Raw genomic sequence first — 6,837 nt, forward strand, 5'->3', positions numbered from 1 at the left:
CATAATTACAAACACTAAATATTCTTCATCTTGATACTCACAACTCTTTAAGACACAAGCGCCAGCTTCTATGGAAGAGGAAAAAAAAAGTATAATAATTGTCTATGTGCCGCAACCTACTCCTCCAACGAGACAAAACCGCTGCCCTTGTCCGCCCCCACTCTCCTGCTGAACTGCGAGCAATTATATCGAATAATCATTCGATAATTTTGATGTTTTGATCAAATTATTTCGATCTTGTACATGTTTCGATCCCGCCCATCACTAGTGTAACTTCTCTGACAGCTATTAAATAAATAATCTATGAAATTTCTTTCTCATTTTTCTCAAGGTCGCTGAAGCCGCACAGTCATCGGGACAAAGAATCTCCTAGTTCTGACGTGTGCGGCTGAGGTTAATAAATCAGTTTCCTCATACAGTCGTTTTGAAAGGGTGGGTCCCCTCCAATTGCCTAATAATATTAAAGACGCAATTGCAATGAAATTATCATTAACCTAGAAGGTCAGTTTCCTGATAATTATTATAGTTGATTGTGACTTCATTACTGTCTATAAATAACTTACCCAAAGTATTTTGTCGACAGATGCTTTCGTTTCATCCTTTTTCAATACTCTGTTTAACCCACGTTGTTTATTTTATAATCTCATACTCGTGATAGATTTTGGTTAGTGCTAATATCGCTATTTGGTAGCGTTCGTTATAACCAATCAAACTGAGCGACCATGGTTCATTAGTGCTATGGCATACTCAAATACATAATTACGCTGTGTCTAACGCGACCTAGCATTACTTTACCCATTGGGTACACCTATCTTAACGAATCTATTTGGTGTTTTGTAGTTTTGTAAGAAGGTGTTAGGAACGTTTCAATTAATACATCAAACTAATACCTCAAGACGTCAAACTTTCTATTTTAAGTCTAGTATTTGGAGGGAATTGGTTAAAAATAATCGCAAATTATCGAAAAAAACCTGGGTTACCGATATTTGTTAAAAGATGAAATTAAAGACAATTCTTTCAACCGTTTTCAAACGTCTTAACTTCAGTCCAAAATACAGTCGCAATTATTTCCTCATTTCCAATTACGTGTTTTTACGTCTATACGACTTCATTGGTTTGACAAATTATTCCAAGCAAAACCAAATGTTCAAAGCTTATTCATTGAGTTCCGTTAAATTACAACTATTTTCTGTTTCAGGTATGTTTGTTTGGGCTTGAAACAATTACCAAACGCTACCACAGCAGTGCCATGGATCTACTCAATCCAGAGTCTGTTACGATCAAGACGGAACTAGGACCCCAGGAAGGAGGCGGACGTGAAATTTCAAATACGGATATAGATGTCGACCTCCCAGATGTAAAGAAGGAATGTTTGCAATATGCGGAAAGTACGCAGACAGCCAGTTAGTTGCAATGCATATGTACAAAATGTTAAACTCGGATGTTCGGAATCCATGTCCTTTATGAAATGTCGTGCAAACGGGGCATATTCGTGTTCACTACTTGCTCTCTTGCCGTGTATAAGTATATTTGGTATTTACCTTAATGCGTTCTTGTCGGAAACTACAAAACTACAGCACTCTTTTAACTAACATATTGTTCAAAAATTAAACGGTATTCTACGAATTAAAGACAAAACAATTAATTAAAAAAATATATGTGTACATATTGCTCACAATAATTCTCTATTCCTCTAGTTTTCACCTCATCTATGTTTGAAAATTATATTAAATACATTTATTTTTGTCCACCAACCTTAAAATAAATATATATTGATTAAAGAAAACATGACTCCTTTGACTCCGGAACAAAACGTCACACTTAAAGTACTCAAATAACTCAAGCTGACGTCGGGGATCATTACTATTTCTTAAAATAACCTAGTCTCTTAGGATGGTTTGGGTCACAGAATTTGAATAATTCATCAATTTTCAAAGTTCTTTTTCAAGTTCTGTTTAACATTATTTATGCATCGAAGATTAATATACATTATTTATTTTTTTCAGGTCTCTTTAAAGTGGAGACTGTTACCAGCAATGCGGATCTTGGACCTAGAGAAGAAAATGAAGGGGGATTTACTTATACGCAAATTGACATAGACCTGCCGAATGTTAAAAAGGAATGCTTAGAACGTTTTGAAAGAATTAACCAGACAGCAGGTAAAATCTTTTTTTCATAATAGTTTAGTGAATCAACACAAAAAAAAACGGCCAAAATTGGAAACTAGGCGAATGTCGAATGGTGAATAGTGTTTTTCTACGGGAAGTATATTCACTACAGACACAAAAGTTCAACTAAAGCCATTATGTCCCCTAAACTAAAACATGCCAGAAATTTATTTCCAGAAATGATTCAAAAGTATCCAAAAAAATATGTATACAACTATTGGCTATCTGCAATAGATAAGTAAATTAGTAAAATATTGATAGGAAAAAAAAAAATTAAATTATTTTGCCAAATTTAATAAAGCATTCCTAAGACAGAAAATAAATGAAATATTATGGAAGATTGTAATTTGAGACTAAAAACCGTTTTTGATGCTAAGCTACCTCATGAATATCGTGGTTAAATAAATGTAGTTTTGTCACTAGAAATTTACGAAACATTGATTCGTGTTGTTTGAAATATAAGAGAAGTTGGATGAAGCGCAAAAGTAAAATATTAACTGTCGATTGTGTTTGATTTGGTCGCTGCAGAAGTTCGCTAGTTTTGTAAAAGTAACCAACTCAACATGTAGGAAGTTGCCAAGAGATAAACATTCAGCAACCTAATATTTTGTTTAAATTTTTGTAATTTCATAGAAGATGCTGACAAATGTCAGTTTTCAATACAGAAATTAATTAACATTTGTGGCATTGATAAATTTGATATTCAGATAAATTTAAATTGGATATATGTGTGTATTTCTGGCGGAAAATTAACATATGCATGTCTCACTCAAGTTATAATGTACTAAATGACTGGTTCAGAAACAGAGAAAACAATTCAAAACTAGAAAACTTGATTTTTTCTACGTGCTGCTTCCCAAATAATAAGAAAATATATTTGCAAATGGCCATGTGACTGTAAAAGCTGTCCTGATATACCGGAAATAATGGCGGGTGATGATTTAGTTCCTGAAACCTTGAATCTGCGTACATATAACTGTATAATCAAAGAAGAGATTGAACGATAATGGACCTGATATTCGAAGAAGGCGGTTAGAAATTAGCCACTCCCTATTAATATCTTCAAGGCCCAGGTATTCTATGTAATCGAGTTTTTTTATATTTAAAAAAGAATGTACGGATCTAAAAATTTAACTATAGGGTTATCGTCATTACGCATTATTTGTCAATATTTTTATTTATTTATTTATCGTTTCTTTACATCGTATCTTTTTTTTAAGTTAGAATTTTTAACCTCACTAGGACAAGCCTGTGTTGAGGTTAATAAAATATGATTGTGAAGGTGACAGATTGATATTATCAAAGATCTCTAAAGTGAGAGCTGGGCTTCCCACAATGAAGATTCCTGCAATTGTCCGGCAATGTTGTTGTTAACTTAAAAACATTAGGTGACCTAAACACTTATCATGACATGAGGGGGAATTAAGCGCAAGGTGCATAATTTTATCGATCAAAGTTTTAGGTGCATATCCCGCGTACCTTGAAGTAAAGTCATGTAGCTGTCGAAGGGCCTCTGAAAAGATCTATCCTGCTTATATAATATAAACCGTGAAAAGTGATTCGATTTTTTCAGTATTTTTTTAAAAAATATTTATTAAGTAAATAAAAACAATTCGTACAAATTTAGGGAAGTCCCACAAAGCTGTCAAATGGGAGCTTGTCTGTTGGTTCTACCAATTAAACATTCTACTAAAAACAAGATATGTAGGCAAATACATAAAAAAATAATCAAGGATACATGAAATTTTCTTTCATTTACCATAGCTTTACCATTTAAGAACATAGTCTGATTTTTTTTCAAATTTAAATGTTTTATTTAAAATCACTGAAATTATATATTCAAGAGTACGGCTTCCATAATTATCGTAATATTCTTATTATTGAAATTTTTTATTCTTGAGATACCATTTTACAAACACTGTTGTTGTTGTACTAATTAAAATTGTTTTAATGAAGCTAACCAATTTATAACTGGGTGTTTCTATCTACAAATATAAATAACTGCAGAAATCGGCCACTTGTTACTGTTTTCCCATTTTCTACATTAACTGCGAATTTAGTGTGCTTATCTACACTTAGTAATATATTAAAGTAATTTGTCTCACAAAGCATTATATTAATCTTTTTTTTTTCAAAATTATTGGCAGATCTGAAGACGCATCCTGTGGAAAAACGATTGTCATGTACAGAGTGCAACTATTCATGTTCTCGGAAGGGAAATTTAACGTGCCACATGCTGACTCACAGAGAAGAAAAACATTTTTTATGTTCCGACTGTAACTATTCATGTTCCCAAAAGGGTAATTTGGCCAAACACATGATGACTCACAGTGGAGCAAAACCTTTTTCATGTTCCGAGTGCAACTATTCATGTTCTCGGAAGGGAAATTTGACGAGCCACATGCTGACTCATAGTGGAGTAAAACCTTTTTTATGTTCTGAGTGCAACTATTCATTTTCTCAAAAAGGCAACCTGATAAGCCACATGCTGACTCATAGTGGAAAAACTTTTTTTCATGTTCAGAGTGCAGCTATTCATGTTCTCAATGGGGTGATCTGCAGAGACACACGCTGATTCACAGTGGAGAAAAACCTTTTTCATGTTCAAAGTGTAGCTAATTTTTTTCGCCCTCAATGAATAACCGTTCTCTAATTCTAGGGTTCCTCACTTTACAAATGAATAAATCTTTTAAATTATCTTCAAATCTAGTACCGAATTTACAATTAATGGATAAACTTTTTAACCGTGCCGCAAATTCTTTTACACTTTCTCCTGATTCATTAACTACATTATAAAATTTTGATCTTTCTTCAAACAACGAAGTAACATTTTCACAATAATTACCCAAAAATTCACACAAAATTTCTACTGTGACATCATTTATTTTTTTAGGAGTAACCAACTCAATCAATAATTTAAAAGTTTCCTCCTCCAAAGCGTTCAAGAATATAGCTCGTTTCTTTTCGGCAGAAATTTTCTCATCATATAATATGAAGTAATTCTCCAATCTTGCTTTGAACACCCCGAAACAATCTGACTTGTGACTGAATGTCTCTAATGGTTTGATTTGAGCCATGATTTTACAACAAAATTACAACAATATTAAAAAAAAATTATCAATAAAAAACTTAAACTAATGACTTAACTCAAGTCTAATGATGATTGTAGCTCTGGTTCTGGTCATCTACTCCCTCCTGTTGCAGATCTTCCTTCTTAACCTCTGGTTCTGGTCATCTACTCCCTCCTGTTGCAGATCTTCCTTCTTAACCTTAATTCTCGGCTGTACTCCAAGAATAGCTCTCGACCGATAGTTCCCAAGGATCCGCTCTCAGCTGCTCCTTGCTCCAATACAGCTCCCAGCTGTGCTGCTGTTGTTCAGCCCCCGGCTTCTTATGGTTTGAAATATATATATATACAGCTCCCCGCTGAATATTTATCCTCTTCACGATAACTCCGCTCCCGCGTGATTATCTGGAACTATTTTTTTTTTTGATTCTGGTTTCGTAATTCAGCTCCCCGCTGAATTATTTTCAATCTTATCTTACAAAGATTCAACGATCCTGTTCTATTAATGTAGCGAGACTCCCCGTCCGTCACATTTAAAAAAGCACCGCCATTACGTGAATACTCTCCGAATTTCTTGAATTTTAACAACACGTTTGCCGCGTAAATTCTTTTAAACTTCGCCACTGTTTTGATAATGACTTAGTTTCCTCGTCGCCACTGTAGTATCCTGTAGATTCACCTTAAAAGGGACTTGGGTTCAGGATTGATTATAATACGTAAGGCTGGTTGAATATTTACAGAGATCGTTTATTGCTTGCTAACTGTGAGACTACAGAATACCGAATGGAAATACAGACTACCGCCGAAGTGCTCCCCGCACCTCGCGGCCCGTAGGTAGGTACCGAGTACCACAGTTGGGAAGAGAGGACGGACCTACGAACAACTCGTTCTTCCTTCATTATCATTCACTCCAAACATTTAGCTTTTCACTCCATGATACATCGATTGATTACCGTTCCATTAAACAAAAATTATTTTAACAAGGAATTATCTATAATTAAACAAATTGCTGTAAATAACGGGTATGAGACAAAACTAGTAGACAATATTCTTAACCCTAGAATGCTAAACATCGCCTGTGAGACGAAGCAATTTTTTTTTGGAGTGATATCTCCTGATCGCTCACTCGTATCAAAGCATGCGCTCGCGCCAACTCAGTTGAGTGTTGTACGAGCTAGCGCACAGACGTTTTTTGGATTTGCTCGGCTGCGTTGTTGAGATACAGACACGTGTGGCGCCTGTGAGGCGAAGTTTAGCATTAAAGGTAATTTTTTTGTACATATATGTTTGTGGTTTTTTTTTTGATTTTTTGCTAAAAATTAAAGTTTGAGTATAATTTTTATAGTTTTATGAAATGGCAACGTCTGAAGCGCAGCTACTTAAATGGCTGGAGGAAATATCGGTAGATGGAAGTGAAGAGGACGACGATTTAGGAGCGGATTTTGATTCAGATGACAGTGTGGATGACCCCAATTACGTCACTGAGTTAGACGATGACTTGCAGAATATTCATGTATCAAATCAAATTCATGTCGATGTACAATCCACACCGACTAATGTTCAGGAAGCTTTAGCCACGGCGCAAAATAGGGAGCAGCCGGC

The 6,837-nt window shown here is 34.8% G+C and overlaps 1 long non-coding RNA gene across 1 annotated transcript; it reads left to right on the forward strand.

Annotated features, from left to right (window-relative positions):
• The first annotated feature begins 399 nt into the window (after positions 1-399).
• LOC149416270 (uncharacterized) lies at positions 400-2,153 on the forward strand. The gene is made up of 3 exons (XR_016303477.1): positions 400-501; positions 1,199-1,403; positions 2,007-2,153. It is a non-coding gene; the product is annotated as an uncharacterized LOC149416270 (long non-coding RNA).
• Positions 2,154-6,837: the final 4,684 nt, after the last annotated feature.

Source organism: Hesperophylax consimilis, chromosome 17, assembly GCF_061612785.1.
Source record: "Hesperophylax consimilis isolate HC1 chromosome 17, BYU_Hcon_1.0, whole genome shotgun sequence".
Classification (NCBI taxonomy): domain Eukaryota; kingdom Metazoa; phylum Arthropoda; class Insecta; order Trichoptera; family Limnephilidae; genus Hesperophylax; species Hesperophylax consimilis.